Below are 21067 nucleotides of genomic sequence, written 5' to 3'. Positions count from 1 at the left end.
ATCAGTGTGATTCTACGATGAAATTTAACTCAAAATACCTGTCATTAACTCAAATCCAATCATTAGATTCAATGCTTATTTAAAATGTATGCAAATAACTTCAAACTCATAAGACGGATAAAGTTGAGACATAAATCATTCAGCAAGGAAACACTAACAGCAGCTTTAGAATGCACACCCTAAGTCAGTTATTACTGTATTCATGGCTGCCTTGTTCATTTATACTTCAATTATGTGAATTCTTCAATGTTCAACAATAATTCATTGAGTGTTCACTATTGCAGGGTTCACGTTTTGCAGAAATAATTACATGCGGTGATGATTCTCCAATTGTCATAATTTTAATAGGGAACATGCTTACAGGCTTACAGCCACCCTTTCCTTTTTCATTCGGACAAGTGAGTAAAGGTTTTGCTCCGAAAGAGGACCCTGTTCCCTCTTTTGAGGGTGGGGTTCAGCATATGTTCCTCGGAACAATGGCCAAAGAGGGATGGTCTTATAGGGGTGATGGGCCCTGGACTTGGTACAGTGTGAGCCTCAGTGGGTAACTTTGACCACTACAGGAAAAGGAGAAGTGACAGCAAAGAGGAAGAGAATCGTGTGTTGGTGACCAGAGGTGAGGAGCTTCTGGTAAGATCTATGGAGATGGTGGGTCTCAGTATTGACTGCTGTGGCAGGGACAGGGTTTGGGCACTCAGGAATCCAGCTGGGAGCCGGAAGAACACAGGACGGGTGGGACTCCAGACAGTGTACCTCAGTTAGGATTTGAGTTTATTTCTCATTGCCATGGTTGTAGCCACTGCTGTCGCTGTAATGAGTGTGCCTCAGAACTTACATCCGAAGCCTCTGAAAGAAGCATTATGATGTAGTAGAAAGTAGAAAATAAGCTTTTAGAGTTGAACCTAGTGGTGGGACCTAGGGTAAGTCCCTTAACATCTATGAACCTTATTGGTGTGGTTTAGAAAAAGAGAAATAATGTTACATTGGGAGACCATCAATAGGCTTAGTCATAACATATGTACAAGGGCTAGCACAGTGCCAGACATGTGGTAGGTGCTCAATAATTGAGAGCATGGTTAGTATTCTGAGGGCCTGGCCCAGTTACCAAGCATTCTAACAAATGAGTTTGGAGAGTAGGAACCATACATTTTGTATATTGCTGAAGAGAAAAATAATTTAAAAAACACAGAAAAATTTCAATTTGGTTCAAAAGATAATCAAAAAGTTTAGTCACACCTTGGATAAAAAAAAAGGTAACCATATTCCCTATTTGGGTTTTATGACATTCATAGCAAATCTTTTTACAGTATTCTTTTAATATAAGAATTTGCTGGATAAAAATATTTTTTGTTGTTTTTAACTAGTGAAATATATTATATATAGTTCATGAATTTCAATTGGCCTTAGATTTATTCTACAAAAGAAAACATATTTACTAAGGTTTATTTCTTGCTTATAAAGCTCAACGTTCTGACAAGTGAGAGGCAGAATGAATTACAGCTGATAAACTCTGCTTTTCCCTTTAGATCGCTAAATGCATGAAACATAGTTATAATCTTAATATAACATTTTGACTTAAGATTTAGAGTAGAAAAAGAAAAACATTCTACCAAACTTTTACATACAAATAGAACAAATCCTACATGACCCTGCATTACTGGGTATGTATATCCTCAACTTTGGATCTGTTTCCTGATTCTACCCAGCAGATTAAACAAGGGTTATGGTTCCCATGAGTTGTGCTCTGGATTCTGCTCCTTAATCATTCAGATGAGTAACTTGAGCCTTAAGAAAGGAGTACATTCCATTTTAGGTTTATTTATTTATTTTTGAAAGAGAGAGAGAGAGAGAGAGAGCGCGCGCATGAGCATGAGAGCAGAGGAGGGACAGAAAAAGAGGTGGAGACAGACAATCCCAAGCAGGCGCCAGGCTGTCAGCACAGAGCCCGACATGGGGCTTGATCTCATGAACCATGGGATCATTATCTGACCCAAAATCAAGAGTTGGATGCTTAACTGACTGAGCCACCCATATGCCCAAAAGAAGTGTCTTTCTTAAAGTCATTTCACTTATAAAGGGCAGGACAAGGGTGCACTCTGAGGCCCATGACATTTCACTCTACAATTTGGTTGTTCACGATTTTAGGAATTGTCAATACAGCAGGACCGTAAGAGGGCTATGTTATCCCCAAATAATTGGGTTTAGGTTTTCCATTCGTTGGCTGTTGTCTGCTTCAGCTTCAAAGAAAACCTACTAGTGTCTACAACTGAAATGTAGCTGATTTATAAAGTCAGATGTTAGGACAGGCTTGGGAGGCAAGCTATGAGGATCAGTGTCTCACCTGCCACATATCTTTTATGCAGCTCCTTATTATGCAGCTTATATATGCAGCTTAGGAAAGTAAGCTGTGAGTTCTTGACCAAGGTGCATGAATGGGATGAATCATCCCAGATAAAATGAAACATGAAATAATGTATGTCTTATATGCTCATTGTCTCTTTCTGAAGGAAGGGCTTATAGTTTTTATCAAGTTCTTGACTTCCCCTAAAAAGCTGAAAATCACTGATCCAACAAGTTATTGTCTTGAGTGACCACTTTAAAATCAAATTTTATTTTATTTTATTTTTTTTTTTTTTAATTTTTTTTTAACATTTATTTATTTCGAGACAGAGAGAGACAGAGCATGAAGGGGGGAGGGGCAGAGAGAGAAGGAGACACAGAACCGGAAGCAGGCTCCAGGATCCGAGCCATCAGCCCAGAGCCTGATGCGGGGCTCGAACTCACGGACCGCGAGATCGTGACCTGGCTGAAGTCGGACGCTTAACCGACTGAGCCACCCAGGCGCCCCTAAAATCAAATTTTACTGTGGCTTTCTCTAAGAGGACACTTCATTTATTTGTTTATTTATTTATTTACCATGAAGGAGCCACAGAAATTCATAAATGACTCTTGACTCAAACACTATTACTAAAATCTTTATTTGAGGTGGCCTCCCTACTCAGTTGCAAGTGGACAGAGAATTACATAGACTATTGTTAAACCAACAGTTCTCTGAGGGGAGTGTGACAGAATTCAATGAAGTCTAGTAAATCCCTGTTAGACCTTGGCTTATTCATTGTTTATTTAGAATTAAGTGAATATAAACCTTCCGCATTATTACCCCTCATTCTTACCTTTCACTTACAAAAATAAACCAACATAGAAAGCAAACAGAAAAGGTATGTTTTTTAGAAATGGTATTAATATGAATTAGATTTTACCAGTAGGATAGTAGGTTAATCCAATATGACAATGAAGCTTTAAAAAAAAAGAAGCTTTTTAAAATGATGTAAATTGTGTAAATTATGTCTAAATTATCTAAATTATGTAAATTGTGTGAGCAGATTTCCCCTAGACTACCATCAGAAAATTATGATTCACTAGTGGCCCAACCAGAGAAAATAGGGAAAGAGATGAATGGATTTCAGGTGTATTTGGAGCCTTTGGACATCAATTACATATTCAAGAGTCTCCAGTACAGAAGCCTTCAAAAAATTATTGTTAAGGAAAGGATATAGCATGTCTTTGAATGCCATGGTTTAATAGGCTTATCCAAGGATTATTTAATGATTTAAATTTTACTATTTGATTAGAACCTAGACATTGTCATTTGTAGAATCCTTTCTGGTAGAAAAGATAATATCAAAGGTTATGGTTTCCTGCCTTGTAGGGCATTAACTGTATCTAATCTCACCATCTTATTCTAACATTCCTTTATTAAATTGCCTGTACCTACCCAGCTCCTCGAATACTCTTTGAATGTGCCTTTTTATCTTTTTGGATATTATTAATTAATTAGTTGAATTAAAACCACAAACAGAGGTGCCTGGGTGGCTCAGTCGGTTAAGTGTCCAACTTTGGCTCAGGTCATGATCTCGGGGTTTTTGGGTTCGAGCCCTGCGTCAGGCTCTGTGCTGAGAGCTTAGAGCCTGGAACCTGCTTCGGATTCTGTATCTCCCTCTCCCTCTGCCCCTTCCTCACATATGCTCTGTCTCTCAAAACTAAATAAACATTAAAAATATTAAAAAAACACAAACACGTTCATTTTATACTGTATCATGGTCATGTTTTTAACATTTTGTGCATTGATGTTAACATCACTGGATATCTATACTTTAAAACCTCAAATTTCTAGTTTCTGATACTGAGTCATGGTGAGCATGCAACCCAAATTCACCAGACTTGGTTTTTATGGTTACATGCTATGGTTGCATCATTGGTACTGGCAAGTAGTGTAAATTCCTGAAGAACAAACAAATAACTACAATCTTAGAAATAACCTGAAATTGGGACGCTTGGGTGGCTCAGTCGGTTAAGCGTCCGACTTCGGCTCAGGTCATGATCTCGCGGTCTGTGAGTTCGAGCCCCGCGTCGGGCTCTGTGCTGACAGCTCAGAGCCTGGAGCCTGTTTCAGATTCTGTGTCTCCCTCTCTCTCTGACCCTCCCCCGTTCATGCTCTCTCTCTGTCTCAAAAATAAATAAAAACGTTAAAAAAAAATTAAAAAAAAAAAAAAGAAAGAACCTGAAATTCATTTAATTCAAGTCCTGCATTTAAGACAGAAAAAGGAAGCTCAGGGGAGTCAAATGACAGCAAAGCCAGGGCAAGAATGAAGGACACTAGTGCTCTTCCTTCCTCCACACACTTGCCCACCTCTTATGTCCACATTTCCTCCGGGCCTGCTGCCAAGGTCACATTTTACGCTTTGATCTTACACCGTAAGCCAAGACTTTTTAGGAAAGATTCCGGAGAACAAAGCATATTTGCAAATATAAGACAAGGAAAAAATCGATAGTGGGTTCTTCTATAAAGGAAATGCTTCCAGATGTCCAAAGCCCAGGAGCTGTAATCTTTGGTGATTCGGAATGAGAAGTGTTGTCTAAAAGACTATAGTGAAGGAGTAATTTTTAGGTTTTACTTTTTGTTATTATGATTAGTACTCTGAGCATATTCTTGACCAATTTGGAGAGAAATAAATTACTCAATAAAGATTACTTTGTGAGGGCGCCTGGGTGGCTCAGTCGGTTAAGTGTCTGACTTGGGCTCAGCTCATGATCTTGTGGTTCATGAGTTCAAGCCCCATGTCCGGCTCTGTGCTGACAGTTCAGAGCCTGGAACCTGCTTCAGATTCTGTCTCCTCTCTCTGCCCCTCCCCCGCTCATGCTCTGTCTCTCTCTCTCTTTCTTAAAAAATGAATAAACATAAAAAAAAAAAGATTACTTTGTGTATATATGTTTTCGATGAATAAAGTCATGATGTCTTAATTACTTTAGTAATTAAGAACTTTAACACTTGTGGCTTAAGAAGGTAGTAGAAGAGAAAGGTTTGCTCGGAGAATTAAAAAAAATTTTTTTTTTAACATTTATTTATTATTGAGAGACAGAGAGACACAGAGCATGAGCAGAGGGAGGGGCCGAGAGATGGAGAGACACAGAACCTGAAGCAGGCTCCAGGCACTGAGTAGTCAGCACAGAGCCCGACACAGGGCTCGAACCCACAACCCGCGAGATCATGACCTGAGCCAAAGTCGGATGCTCAACCGACTGAGCCACCCAGACGCCCCTCGGAGAAATTTTGAAGTTGCATTGGCCTCAGGCAAAAATGGATATTTCTAAAGTTTTACCTAAGCTATGTGCTTTAATCATTTAAATAGTGTCTAAAAATGGTCTTTGCATGTCTAATACTCAAGCCCAGAGGATAGGGGTATTTCTTATAAACATGGCCTCTGTTGTAGCACTCAATTTGCATTCTTGTCTGTATCCCTATTCATTTCCTCTCAGCTTCTGTAATGTGCTAGGTTGCTGAACTGATGTGCCACGTGCCCAAGTAAGTCAAACCTCTTGTGGCTGCAGCCAGGACAAACATGCGGGGAGAGAAGCCAGGTTGGAGCAGAGATGTAGTGAACTGCAGGTGCTGTTCAGGCCATGAAAGGGCACGAGTGAGCAAAGTTACATAGAAACCACAACCTCCCACAGTTATCCTACTGAGTTGGCCTCTTCATTGGAACTGTTCCGCCCAGGTGAAACACTCTCATTCACAAGGGCAGAGTGACAGATTGAGAGTAGCATATAGTTTCCGTGAATAAACACAGTTTTGTCAGAAGATACTCTAATAAGTGCATACATTGGCCTTTTTGCCTGGCTTAATGTTAGCCATCCTACGATTTTCACCTTAAATATGGGAGGGAAACTGAATCCTAGATTGCATGAGACAGTCTGACTATGTACTTCCATAGCAACCTCTATTTCTCCCGTTACAAAGCTTATTACACTTTATTGTAATTGTGTGTTCACTTGCATGTATTCTCCATTAGATTATACACCTCTGGAAGCAGGACAGGTTTAGCTTGCTTATCCTTGCAGTTCAGATCCTTGCTGGGATTATTAAATATTGGATAAGAGGACAAAGAGTCAAGAACAACTAGATCTGAAGTCAATAAAGATAAAAGGTAGTACTGAAGAAGGAGAAGCTTATATTAAAAAGTCATGTGTAGGCTTTTCCTCTGTCTTTTTTAGATGCATTTTTCTCCATGGTATTTATATTATTTCTTCCCTCCTCATTTCAATACATCTGCCTCTGAGCAAAAGAGCCAACAAAGGCTTAAAGGCTATGAGTATTGTGACAGGGACACATCTTTCTGCTACAAAGTATAGTTTCGGGGATCAGTAAGCAGGGTTCAGGAGGTATTTCTGATTTGGGAAATCCTTTCCAATTCCCTGGAATCAAACTCACAGATCAATACTTGAGAAGAAATATAAACAGGGGTAAAACCTTATCCAAAGGCAAATATTAAGCATGATTCTCACCTAACAGTACTTCTGAGATTTTATTAAGAGGAAAATGACACCATGCTAGATCTCATGAACAGGCTGAGCCCGGAAGAGCACAGAATGTTAAGATGTGAGTTTCTCTACTTTGGGAAGCAGGGATGGTAGGAGAGGAAAAGGAGAAACATGAAGAGGTCATGCAAACATCATTACTCTGCTTACCATTTATTACAAAGTTAAAAATAACACAAAATGCACCCACTGACAGGGATACAGGAAGAGCATAGCTTGATAGCTTTATGGATCAATAGGGGGGTAGATTCCTTGGTATTTTTGTTATTTTTGTTTTAATATGGGATACTATCATCAAGGGTGGTTTTTATTTATTTAAAATTCCATTCTCTTGAAGAAGCAGACTATAAAAAGCGAATAATTTTAAAGATTGAAGCAATAGAAAACACAGTTCCTAACCAGCGTTATGAACAAGTTAAGCTTTCATTTTTAAGTCAAGAAAACCTTGGCACTTACTCTAACATTTGCATCATCTAGTCAATGCTTTTGAACCTTTGTTCTATAGTGTAAATATATTCGTATTGGCTTATTGATGAACACCTGGAAGAGAACAAAATTAAACTAGCTATACATGCAAAGAAAAGTTATATATTTTATCATTAATTTTGAAGGGTGGTCGACTATCCACTTCAAAATATGCCACTTCAGCATCAGGATTATTTTGAGGTTAAAGTCACTTGAAAAACAGTAGATGTAAGAAAAGCATTCTGCTCTCCCCTTTTCTTCCTGAAAACAGGATAAGACCCCCCCCCCTTTGAAAGATGTCCTCCCTGAACCAGCAAGAAAGGAACATTCTTATTATCAAGGACAGGAAGACTGAAAGAATTCTGCATAAACAGACCTTGTTAAATAATTCTTATCTTTCTTTAACCTTACTTTAACATATTTTCTGTTTCCACAAAAGCTTCTCTTTGTTCATCCTAGTAGAAGAGCGTTTAGGTTTTGTCATTTCTTTGGGTCTTCATTTCCATACAAGGGCTCCCATATCACATGAACATGTGTATGTTTTTCTCTCTTAAGCTGTCTTTTGTTACAAAGCCCAGCCAAGACCTAAAATGGGCAGAGGAAAGAATTTTCCTCCCCTGCAATGTTCTTAGAAATAAGAATTTCAACAGAAACATTAAATGATATATTTTACAGTTGAGTCTATGTCAAAAAAGCAAAGAAGATAAGTTAGGTCTGGTATAGTCATCTGATGTAACTACATTCTTTTTTTTTTTTTTTTTTTTTTTAGTATTTATTTTATTTTTGAGAGAGAGAGAAAGGAAGATAGACAGCAAGGGAGGGGCAGAAAGAGAGAGAGAGAGAGAGAGAGAGAGAGAGAATCCCAAACAGGATCTGCACCGTCAGCGCAGAGCTCAACTCGGTGCTTGATCTCACAAATCCTAACATCATGACCTGAGTCGAAATCAAGAGTCGGAAACTTAATGGACTGAGCCACCCAGGAGCCTATGTAACCACATTCTTATGTTGACTATAGTTTTCCTTTAATTTCATAAAATGTATCTGCCAAGTCTCTATACAATACCAAGGTGTGACTAGGAAGACTAGAAGATTAAATTTTGAATCATGTCTAATTATATTTTCTCTTGGATCATTGACCATGTATTTAGGTAACAGTTACCATTAACAGGAAAATAATATCATTTTAAAACTTTTCTCTTAAATCAGTATTGTTAAAGTTGAATTTCACTGGGACAAATATTTGAAAGGTCTTTTTTTTTTTTTTTTTTTAACACAACAGCTACTGGTAAAAGGATTTTATTCAAATTCCTCTAAATTATAGCAAAGGCGGGGAGAAAGAGATGCTTTTAATAACTATATCTGAGACATTAAGTAATTTAGAGACTATATACTTTTTTTTTATTTAAAAAAAATTTTTTTTACATTTATTTATTTTTGAGAGACAGAGTGAGAGCGGGGGAGGGGCAGAGAGAGAGGGAGACACAGGATCGGAAGCAGGCTCCAGGCTCTGAGCTGTCAGCACAGAGCCCGACGCGGGGCTCGAACCCACAGACTGTGAGATCATGACCTGAGCCGAAGTCAGACGCTCAACCGACTGAGCCACCCAGGCGCCCTAGAGACTGTATACTTGAGAGCAGTACAAAAATTTTATAGCAGAAATTGTTTACCTTTCTACTTAATTATTCATTAAATAACACTTATTTAAACTATATCAGCTTAAATGTGATATTTTTCACATCTGTTTTGAAGTTTCATTTCAAGACCTGGTTGCCATTCTTGGTTTTAATTTATGACTAGTCTCTGGGTCTGCTGCGGCATATAGTGAACCAATGAAGACTGGGGAGTGAGGCAGCTTGCCCATCAGAATCTACACCAGTTTGGCTATGGATATAGAGGAAATAGTGGAATCAGTTATGAAGATATTCCTTCTGTGATAAATTTTTGGAAGATTTCATAACAGCTTTACCAAAGTTACAAACTGACAATTTAATGTCTTCTATCTCCTGATGGCATGTTTTCAATTCTTTTGTGTAGTTGATTGGGTACAAGCCCACTTTTCGTCAGACCCCTTACATTCGTTTCGTTACAGGCAGTCCCTCCTATGCTGAATCAACTCAGGGTCACTTATTGTGTGTCGAGTAATTCTATTCATGTAATAAGAACTGTGTCTGAAACGTATAGAAATTTAAGTAGGTTCATCCTCTGTTGGAAATACTGCATTGATTGAATGAAGCCTCTAGAGGGCACTCTGCATTCAGTTCAGGTGAAAACCAGTTTCTGATGTTGCTCACATCTTCATTTTGAATTTTGAGGGAGAGAGAGAGAGAGAGAGAGAGAGAGAGATGTATGGTGTACACATGTGTAATAACTGATGCCCATTTCTGTTTATTTTCTTTTTTTAAACTTAGAAAAATTGTTTTTCTTTATAGGAATTTTTTTTTTTAAGTTGCAGTCACTGTTTAACATTTATGCCCTAGACTTGTACCAAATAGATTTCCTCCTACAGCTGTAAATTGGTTTATTAAAAATTTCAATAGTCCATATTCCCTTTTTTTGTAACATTCATATGAATCTAAAATGGATGAACCTAGAATTTCTTTTTGTGCCGGAAATTAAGAAGTATTCAGAAGCTGGTTAAAAAATGGGACAATTTTAGCATCAAAATAAATAATAAGAAGAATACATTATAACTCATTAATTACAATAGGAACTCATTAATTAATTTATACTTATAAGGATTTTAAAGCAAACCTAAACAGGAACAGGAGAAGTCTTTTCTTTACACTGGAGTGCCTACTAATAAAGGTAGAAGAAATTATGGAATAGAAAATCAATATTTGGCAGACATCACAGTAATAATTCAAATAAGAAATATCAATGGATGCTAAAACTAGTGGCTAAAATTTAGATGAGGAATGGAATATTTACATAATTCATAGGATCTCCCTCCTGTCAATACTTAGTGAATACTGAAGGAAATACTAAAGAATAACTTTACATTGGAGAATCTTGGCAAGCACCACCTTAGTCAAAGGATCAAGGTTAAAATCACCTGTAATGAAAAAAATCCACTCTGACCGTCTGATAAGATGCATTAAGAAAAAAATAGCTTCACATCTGTGGTATTTTTCCCCAAATGCATAATCTGAATCTAATTATGAGGAAACATTAGACAAAAGCCAACTGAGAGACGCTCCACTGAATATCAGGCCGTAATCTAAAGTCTCAGGTCATGAAAGTCAAGGAAAGATTGGGGAACTATCTCAGACTGAAAGAGACCTAAAATCATAAAATATAAATGCAGTCTATGATCGTGAGTTGCATCCTTTTTTTTCTATGAAGGGTATGAACAAAGTATTTGGCAAAAAATTGAATGGGTTTGAGGATTAGAGGGTAGTATTGTACCAATGTTCATTTTCTGAATTTATATCACTTTGACATAGGATTATTTTAAGCTGAAGGCAATTAAGAGTAGACAAATACAGGAAGAATTCTTTGCCCTTCCCTGATCTCTCTAAAAGCAGAGCATAAACTTCCCTTTGTGAAGGTGGCATAAATTTCACTCCTCTTGTGTACCAGGATAAAAGGAGAAACTTTTATCCACAGAGATGGAGAGCCAGCACCGAAATGAATCTGCATAAATAAACCTTACTAAAATGGCCCTTATCATCCACTGGTTCCCCCATATACTTCCTACTCACTTCCCTATGATTTATCTTCCTTTGAAGCTCACACCCTCTTTCCTTTGTTAAGAAGTATATATACATTCCTGAATCTGCTTCTTTAAGCTTCACTTCTTTTTCTGTGAACTCCTGTGCAAATAAAAATACTAATAAATGTATATTACTTTTCTCCTGTTAAGCAGCCTTTGTCAGTTAAATTAGCAGGCCCCTGATACTGAACTACCCTACAAGAGGGTAGAGGAAAAGTTTCTCCTCCCAGATAGGTGATTATCTTGTGGTTACACAGAAGAATTGTCCCTGGTGGTAGGAAATGCACACTAAATCATCCAGTGATAATTTATTTCAGAATGGCTCAGGAGTAAAAAGATCTTTGTACATTTAGAAATTTTTGATAATTTTGAAATTATTTTAAAATTAAAAAACACTTAAAATATTAAACCTACAAAATAAAATCTGGTTTGATGCTTTATCTCACGCTCAATGTAGGAATCATTTTATGAAAATGAAATTAGCATTTCATTATGTAACAGACGCTAAGACACAGGCCAATAAATCTTTTTTGAGATTTGTGAGATTAATGCAGACCAAAACAAAGATGATTTAAGTGTTTTGTTTTACTTTTCTGAAAGAATGTGGAGGAAGAGCATTTGTATGAATCAAATTACTTTGATGATCTGTTCTAGCCATTCCAGAAAAACAAATGAGCTATTTTCACCATAATATTTAAAGCCCAAGTAGGAAAAAGCACAAAATAAAAAAACAAAACCCCCACATTTTGAATGTCTTCACCTTTGCTCTGTAATGGCTGGCATTTCACCTTCCTGTGGACTTAGAATAAACATGTCAGCTCTTTTGAATTCTCATATTATAGAAGCCTACTTTTGGAAATGTGGGTTAGTGTTAAAATCCATGCTCATTAGAAAAACAAAAGTCTCATAGAGACTTTTTTCTTTTAATTCAATAAATATTTCTTTAAAACTTCTTTGTGTGAGACCTCTTAACCTTAGAAATTAACCAAGACTGTCCTCATCTTTTTGGATGAGTTGTGAAAAGAAAGAAAGGTGCATAAAAGGGGATTTTTTTTTCCTTTCATTAGTTATCTTTTTTTTTTTTCCACACAAGGGTATGACCTTTGACACACAGGGGTTGAAATCAGTGTTTATCACTGTATTATTTTTAGTTGCAAAAGTTATAAAATAAAATTATATGGACCTTGTCTATTCATTTCTGAGTACAGAGAATGGGTTATTTATTTGTAGGTGAAATGGAAGAAACACTGGCTTCTTTATGTTTTTACAAAATATCAAACCATTGAATTCAGATGGGAATTATCAAGGGCCATGAATTATGTAAGAAACCAGCAAAGAAAAATAATTTTATTATTTGGTATAAAATTTGTTTTTGTTTTTCATATATCTTTACAGGCTTTATATTAAAGCAACCTGTAGTATTTGTATAAATGCAACTATACAAAGACTAGAAAAGGAATTACTGAAATTGGGTAGGTCAGAATACATGGCAGTGGGAGTGAATCTCACATATAACTGGTATTTCAGAGATCCAGTGGAAAAGGGAAAATCTTCAAAGGCAAAGTGGCATTCTGTAATAAAAATAGGGACCAAGAGGTGGATGAGGTGATAGTTTTTATGAGTAATAACAGGATGGATAGCAAACAGTAGCATTCTGCTAGAGACATGTCATTCACCCTCACTCAGGGATGTTTGTTGAAATATGACAAACATAAAGTCATCCTGGCCAGGCTAGTCATAGAGATGGCAGCATTTATTGAGCATTTATTGAGCCCAGCATCGCACCGAACATTGTATATGCCTTATCTCATTCAATCCATAGACGTCTCTCCTGAGGTTGGAACTGAATCCCTTGTTTTACAGTTGAAAAAACTGAAGTTCACGGAGGATGAAACAATTTGCCCAAGCTGAGCTCTTAACCAATGCATTCCATTGGTCAGGGATTATGTGTAGACTGCCAAAGGTAAAACCTTAGAATAGATCATAGTGACACTGGTAGAGGCAGATCTTTTTTAAAAGCAGTGTTTGTTTGTTTGCTTGTTTTCCTTCAACAAATTTAAAAAAAGAAAAAAAAAAGACAGTAAAAAGGAAAGAGCCAAATGTAAGATTTGGTCCTGAAGAACTAAAAAAATTAGGAACTGGTACAGGAAATAATTGTGTGTGGTTGACCACATAATGGAGATCATAGCACAATTAGATTCAGAATTCCAATGAGATTTGGAAAGCCAAGAAATTGGCCAGATTATTTTTAGAAAAATGAAATTATAAATGTCCAGGGAAAAGAGTTTAGTTTTATAGATGAAAAAAATTTAATTGCTTAAAAATACACGTTCATACCAAATATAAGCATGAATATTTGGCACAGTCAAATCTCAACAATGCTGAATAAATAGGAAAAACAAGTATTTTAATACTTTGTAATAAATATTTTCATAATAACTGTTATAAGAATACAACTTTAATGTAGAAAATTTAGAATAAAATGATGGTAGACTTACTCTATTTTATTTATAAAGCCATATGCATTTTTTTTGCAAATTGGGATTAAGGGTATATAAATTTTTATATTTTACTTTTTCTGATTAATATATCATCAGAGTATTAAAGGCCTTTCCTTTAGTAAAGAAATCTGTGAGTAGAAAAGGAATTCAATTCAAAGCATTCAAGAATAAACATGAACCATCTTGGCTCAAAGTAAAAGGCTTAATAAACATCAATAAAATACGATGTATTTAAGTACACCAAGACAGGCAAAAACCAGTCAGAAGGCAGTGTGACTATCGGTACAATGTAAAAGCTGACTTATGGAATTGTTGAATCACTATATTGTACACCAGAAACTAACTATATGTGGACTAACTGGAATTAAAGTAAAAACTTATGAAAAAAAAATGAAAACAAGCAGATGGATGTTCGGAGTTAAGAAACTTGATTTTCAACTTTCCTGTTAAAGATTTTGTGTGTTCCTCAACACCTAAGTCCAAGCTCAAGCACACGTAGGATCTATTCTAAGTCTAGCTATAAAGCTACACATAAACAAAAAATTGGGATTCACCCAAAGATTCTGAAGGAATTTGAGGGAAAATTTAGGAATCCTTCTCAAAAAATGGTAGCCGTCAGGAAAGAGAAATGAGGATTGCTAATATTATTTTAATTAATACGAAGAACCATATAAGAAAGGCAAAGACTTTACCTGTCAGCAATGTAATTTCATGATATAGATCTAATATGAAAGTAATTTAAGCTATAGAAAGAAATCTTTCTGTAAGGACAAATCTTGCTTCACTGAATAAACCCACGTGAGAACTTCACTAAGATTGTAGGTAGGCAAAAGCAATGTTAAAAATGGAGTTGCAATAAAAATGTTTTGTCGTGTTTAAAAACAACAGATTCTAGAAAAGAACTAAAGGGTGTAGAAAATAGATATATTTTTGGGTCAGTATAAATATTTGGTTTCTCTCAGGAATCTGGGTTAGGAAAGATTTTGTTTTGTTTTGTTTTGTATGTAAATTACAAGAAAGAAAAGTAAACAATGGCAATAACATTTTTAAAGGCTTTTCAAACCAAAATGCTAAAGCAAAAGCAATAAACTACAGGAAAGTTACACAGCTTGGAAATAGACCGAGAAGTAGTACACGACTTTCATTATAAGGAATTACATTTAGAGAAAAAAACAACCCAAAACATATTATTTACTTATGAAATCATTCTCACAGCTCTATAGAGATTAAAAAAAAAAAGACTGGATTTTTATCATTCAGCTATTCAGCAGATAATTATTGAACACCTACTACGTGCCAGATGTTCTTCTTGATGGCTGGCACATTATATCAATGAAAAAAAAGAAAAAGAAAGTCCCTGCTCTTGTGGAGCTCACATCCTTAAAAACAACAATAATTATCTGGCCTCCAAACACACTTATTAGTGAATTTGCTGTCAGGTTCATTAATAAACATGACTCAGAAGATGATCCAGTGAGGGCCAAGTACTGATCAAGAAGATTAATTGCTTTAAAGTAATTAAAATTTTAGTACATCTGTTTGGAAAATATGAATAGTTTCAAAGAGAATGTTAACAAAATCACGGAATGCGTTCTGAGAACAACCTGTCTCTTCAAAAGTGACTATGATCTGCATTATGGCCCTAGAGTTTGTGTCATAAAACACATAGCTCTGAAGTATTTAAATCTTTTTAAATAAAAAGGAAGAATTAGGGAGGTTCCTCAGAAAGATACTATCTTTAACATGTAAAACTTCTAAAGAGCTCTTTTGAAAAGGGTACAGATCCTATGATGGCTGGAAATACAAAGTTGTAAAAAGCTTAGGGGGTGATTTGGTGAAACTCGAACAAAATAGAAAACCCTGCCTGGGCATGGAGAGGGTCGTAATCGCAGGGACCCAGCAAGGGCAAGAGCTAGGAGAAGTTTAATAAAATGTACCAGTTACTGACAGCAGTTTTTATTTAAAAGTAAAAGAATTCGGGCATGAAGCCTGTAAGAAAAGAATGTTGCTCCTCTTGTAGTCTGGCGATGCCCCTGCCTGGCAGAGGTAAATGGGCTGGTGAAACACAGACCCCACACGTCCTGGACGTGAGTCAGGGGTCAATGAATTAGGGAAGTGGCAACTAGCAACCATTGATTAAAAATTTCAGCCCGTGACAAGTTACGAGGTGTGAGATTAAACTTATAACTGAACTGATTATTATCTCCCTAATTCTCCCACACTCAGCTGGAACTGATTGTGTGTGCCAAGCTGCAACGCCTAGAGAAGAATGTTCTAGAGAAGAGAAAACAGAGCACGTAAACCCAAATTCACAGTGCTCAGAGGTGAAGCATCCCTTTAATACTCTCAATAAGAAAGGAAGCTAAGGGGGCTTGATCTTTTTGGGGTGACTTTGGAGCAGATAACTTGTCAGGGGAACTGACAGGGTGCAGTTGTTCTGGGTGCTGCTGTGCTGTGTGACACAGGAGGCAGGGGAGGCTGGAATGTCACCATTCCCCACTTGCCACGCCAACAGCTCTGGGGAGGTCTGCATACACCCAGAAGAAGGGGGCCCCTGTTTCTCAATCACACGACACACTCTATGGGCTAGTGGTGCCCTGGCAACTGTGTCCCCTCTCAAAAACTACAGTCAGAGGCAGAGCCCCTCCCTGGCACCACTGGGGTGGAAATTTGGCAGCTCTTCTGTTTGTATGTCGAGACACTGAGACCACTTTGAATCAGTTCCTTTACTGCCCCCACAGGGATACAGACATGCTAAAGGAACTTCCTCTGGCCGATTCTCACCCAAACAGGGGACACCATCCCCACCTGAGAGTACTAAGCAATGGCAGCGAGTTCCTAGGACCCCTGCAGAAGAATTTTTACAAAGAAGACATTTTACAAAAATGACAGATTCCCTTTGCATACTCTTTAAGAATAGGACTCTTAACAGTCCAAGATTTCTCAAAAACGATGTAGTAGGGCCCTCAGCAGTCTTTATTTAGACCCAATTTCTCAAAACCGTACCTAGTTAGAACTTGTCAGGCTGAGGGGATTTTCCACGCTTCTAAGCAACGTTTTTCATCTTTACACAGAGTTTTGGCCGTTGGCAGCTGCAGGGCCACTGGCAGTCTCTGGATGCATAAAGAGATCCCTGAGCGCACAAGCCCTGACCAGCAGGCTTCCAGTTCCTGTAGTGCTTTTGGTAACCACCAACGAACTGCTGATCAGAAAACATCCTTTTCCTATGACAGAACAATCTAATTCAAAAAGAACTCTGGCTGACACTTACTGCATGATTGATTTATTGACCAGGGAATTACTGTGGGCAAACAGGCACGCTGGCTATCCTTTCTTAAGCAGATTTTTGGTGTGTTTGTTTGGTTTGTTTTTATTCCGTCAGAGAGCTTTTTGTTTCTTTTCATCCATCAGATTTCTGGAACTCCAGCCTAGCCTGGTTGGCCATTCCAAGTCCTCTGCTCAGACTCTATTAAGAGAAAAACCAGAACTGTACTGGAAAATAATGTATCTGAGGGAGAATTAACCGGGAGGAGATTATCACAAAGTGAAACTGTTCTTTGGATCTGCTAGGTGAGAGTGAAAGTAAAGGTCACTTTTTGGTAAGAGACTCTGAATATTAGTAAAAATGGAACTGTGTGTTGGGGAAGAGAGTGGGAGTTGAAGGTCAAGGGGGAAATTTGGTGGCTGCAGTAACTATAGTTAATTTATGAATGGACTCTAAGCTACGTCAGTGGATGCTTCTGATGAGCCTGAATGAGTAGAGGGCAAGTAGAGGAAGTTTTGGGGTGTGAGGAAAGTCCAGAAAAGGTGCTAATCAAATGTTCCACAAAAGGGAACAACTGGGTAGCCATGTTGATGCTTTATTTAGTGCTTGGAAAGGACCACAGGAGGACTCACGATAGAAACCATGCAAGACGGCATGTGGTCACTGGCCTGCTTCTGACAGAGCAGCAGGCTCCAGAATACAGCATCTGGTTATTAGGTATTCTATTGGTATTGTGTCTCATATGTTTAAAATTAATTTCTAAACATTATTTTGCATGCTTCAAGAAACAAAACACAAAAGCAAAAGAACCCAAAACAAACAAAAAATAAGCCTTCTAAGAGGAAAACGTAACTAATGGTTCTTCACTATGATTTTTGCTGTAGACAAATTTAGAGCTGGAATACTTGTAAGTTTTCTAGATAAGCCTATCACTGTTTCAGGCAACACGAACAACTTTCTCCCTGTTGGTCTTCCAAGCCTATGTGGTCATGGAAAGAGCCCTGGACCTGGAATTGGAAGATCTGGATTCTAGATGTGTCTTTGCCACTACCTACCTGTGACTTGGGCAAGTACTTAGCTCATTTTTTGCCTAAAAATTAATGCAGTTATTCATTCAGTCAATGGTCATAAACCAAGAAACTGCTAAATGCATGTGGCTCTCATTTTCCTCATATGTAAGTTAAAGGAACAACCTTAGGTCAACCCAATATTGAAATCATATAATTGATTTAAAAATGTCACTTTTTTCTTTTTGAGAATGGAGATAAAAATCTAGGTTCTCTGGGGATGCCTGGATGGCTCAGTTTGTTGAGCATCCAACTTCAGCTCAGGTCACGATCTCATGGTTTGTGAGATCAAGCCCCACATGAGGCTCACTGCTGTCAGCACAGAGCCTGGAGCCTGCTTCAGATCCTCTGTCCCCACCTCTCTCTCTGCCCCTCCCCTGCTGTGCTTTCTTTCTCCAAAATAAATTTTAAAAATCTTAAAAAAAATCTAGGTCCTCTGGTATGATACATAAACATTGCATATTTATCAAAATATTAGGCTATGTATTTTTAAAATTTTTTTAAATGTTTTTATTTATTTTTGAGACAGAGCCAGACAGAGCATGAGCAGGGGAGGGGCAGAGCGAGGGGGAGACACAGAATCCAAAGCAGGCTCCAGGCTCCAAGCTGTCAGCACAGAGCCTGACGTGGGGCTTGAACTCACGGACTGTGAGATCATGACCTGAGCCGAAGTCGGATGCTCAACCAATTGAGCCACCCAGGCACCCCAAGGCTATGTATTTTTAATTAATAAACTTTAAAAAAAATTTTTACACTATAAAAGTACATCTATTTTAATAAGTATGCATTAGAGAAGATAAAAAGAAAACAGTAATATTTGTATTCTTCCTTGAGTTCTACCTTACTGTGATAATTAGTATTAACATAAGTATTCCATATTTTTCCCTATGCTCATAACAAATATAGATATATATGTATATATATATATGTGTATATATATATATATACATACATATATATATATACAATATTTCCTTTCTTTCTTTCTGTTTTAAAATAAAAATATATAAAAATAAATAAGTAAAAATATAGTCATATTATACATTACTCTGCTAATTATTTGGTTATTCTGTATTACTCTCAACATTTTTTTCAGGTTCATACATATAGCTCTAACCAGTTATTTTTAATGGCCAAATATTATTTGAAAATTATGAATGGACCAAATTCATCTAATCATTTCCCTATAATGGAATATCAAGCTGTTTCTAATTATTTTTTCCTTTTTAATCTCACTACAATCAATATGTAATAGAAATATTTACCTAAATATATTCTTACACAATGATACTTTATTTATATAGAATAGATTTACCAAAGCCAGATTGTTGGGTTAAAGGGTTTGAATGTTCAAACTTTTAATTATGCTTCCAGGTTACTTTCCAAATTGGTTATAACAATTTTCTTTTCTATCATTTATGTGTAGGACTTTTTTTGCTACGAGTTAGCTCTAGATATATTAATATCTTTGCCAAAATGGGTATTCCATTGTTGTTTTAATTCGTGTTTTCCTAATTACCAATGATGTTGATCATATTTCAATATGGTTATTATTTATTTGCTTGTTCTATTCTATAATTGCTAGTCCTGGTTCTTCACTGACCTTCCCTATGGGCTCCTTTTTCTTTCCCATCTGCAGTAGTTCTTTGTCTAGCATTTTCACAGGTATAGGGGTCATAGAAAAAATAAAAAGCAAGTTAAATGGGATCGGGATCATGGGTGTTGGTTCGGGGAGGTAGGAGTTGTAATTTTATATAGGTGATCAAAGGCAGGGCTCATTGAGAAGGTGACATTTGAGCAAGACTTACAGTGAGTATAGGAGTGACCCATGTAGTGTACTGGGGAAGCAGTATTTCCGGTCAAGGTAGCCAGGGCCAAGACTCTAAGGCTTGAGCTTGCTTGGTATGTCCAACAAACAGCAAGGAAGAAGGTATGACTAGAGTAGAGAGAGCTAGAAGGGGGGCTGTAGCTGATAATACTAGAAGTAAAAGGGAGTCAACCCAAGGAGGGCTTATGGGTATTAAAAAAGATCTTGGTGTGTGTGTGTATGTGTGTGTGTGTGTGTGTGTGGTGAGCATAACATAATGTATAGAGTTGTTGAATCACTATGTTGTATACCTGAATGTAACATTGTGTATCAACTATACTTTAATTAAAGAAAAAAATCTTGGCTTTTATTCTGAAGAGATGAGGGTTTTGAGCAGAGAAGTGGTATGATGTGACATATTTTGGAAAGATCACTCTGATTGTGTGTAAAGGGAGGTAAAGGAAAAAGGTATAGGCCTATTTGGAAAATAATTGCAATAATCCAGGCAGGGACACTAATGGTATGGATAGAGTGGTAGTGGGGATGTGGATAGAAAAGGATTGGATTTTGGGTGTAATTTAACCAGAAAGAGGAGGAAAGGAGGTGGGGGAGAGAGAGAAAGAGAGAGAGAGAGAGAGAGACAGGGAGGTAGAAAGAGAGAGAGAGAGAGGGAAGAGAGTTAGATAGTTAAAGGATGCCTCTAAAGTTCTTTTAGACTAAGCACCTGAAAAAAAAAAAATGGAGTTGTCCTTTATTGAGACAGAGAAGAATGAGGGAGGAGGAAATTTGAGATACTTAGAGAAATAGAGGTTTTTTTTTTTGAACCTCTTATTTTGGATGTCTTTAAGAAATCCCCATGAAGACATACTTTTAGTTATGTTGATATATGATATGTATCATATATTCAAATGATATGAATATAAGACTTGATCAAATTTAATCCTCACCTTAAAATAATAAAGAAGCCACAGTTATTTCCTGATTTGCAGTTAAGTTAAATATAATGATGATGAACTTCTTCCTTAAAGATAATCTACAAATTATTCGTTATTGTCAGAGGCATTTTATCACAGACACATTACTTAGTGTTTTGATTTTTTAAATACAAATGTATTTAAAGGTGTTGAAATGTTAGACTTGGATCTATTCTGGGTTTTTCTTGTACTAAGCCCCTGAGGGTACAGAACTATGTAATTTTGTATTTATGGGGTTGCCTCTTGACATTTTGACTCAAAATAGGAATAAACTTAAGTATTAACTCCAAAGGGCAAAGAGCTAAGAACAAAATGAGGTGGTCAGGTAAAGGAAAATCTTCTCATTGGAAAAGAACAGTCATGGAGGGTCACATTAGTGAGAATATCTTGTGTATGTGGT

The 21067-nt window shown here is 37.0% G+C and overlaps 1 protein-coding gene and 1 long non-coding RNA gene across 4 annotated transcripts in view; one reads left to right on the top strand and one right to left on the bottom strand.

Moving 5' to 3' along the window:
* Positions 1-18163, top strand: part of LOC107180153 — a 46527-nt gene extending 28364 nt beyond the window's left edge. Inside the window, exons 3-4 of one of the 2 annotated variants that reach the window (XR_006216804.1) lie at positions 15781-15878; positions 16629-17754. This is a non-coding gene — a long non-coding RNA (uncharacterized LOC107180153). The other variant, XR_006216803.1, reaches the window with a different exon arrangement.
* TNIP3 (TNFAIP3 interacting protein 3) overlaps positions 1-21067 on the bottom strand; it is a 92021-nt gene that overhangs the window by 57836 nt on the left and 13118 nt on the right. The gene's annotated exons all lie outside the window — the stretch shown is intronic.

The sequence above is a fragment of the Panthera tigris genome, chromosome B1 (genome assembly GCF_018350195.1).
Source record: "Panthera tigris isolate Pti1 chromosome B1, P.tigris_Pti1_mat1.1, whole genome shotgun sequence".
In the NCBI taxonomy this organism is placed as follows: domain Eukaryota; kingdom Metazoa; phylum Chordata; class Mammalia; order Carnivora; family Felidae; genus Panthera; species Panthera tigris.
The sequence above is the reverse complement of the archived record's forward strand: the minus strand, read 5'-3'. Positions and strand labels throughout refer to the sequence as shown.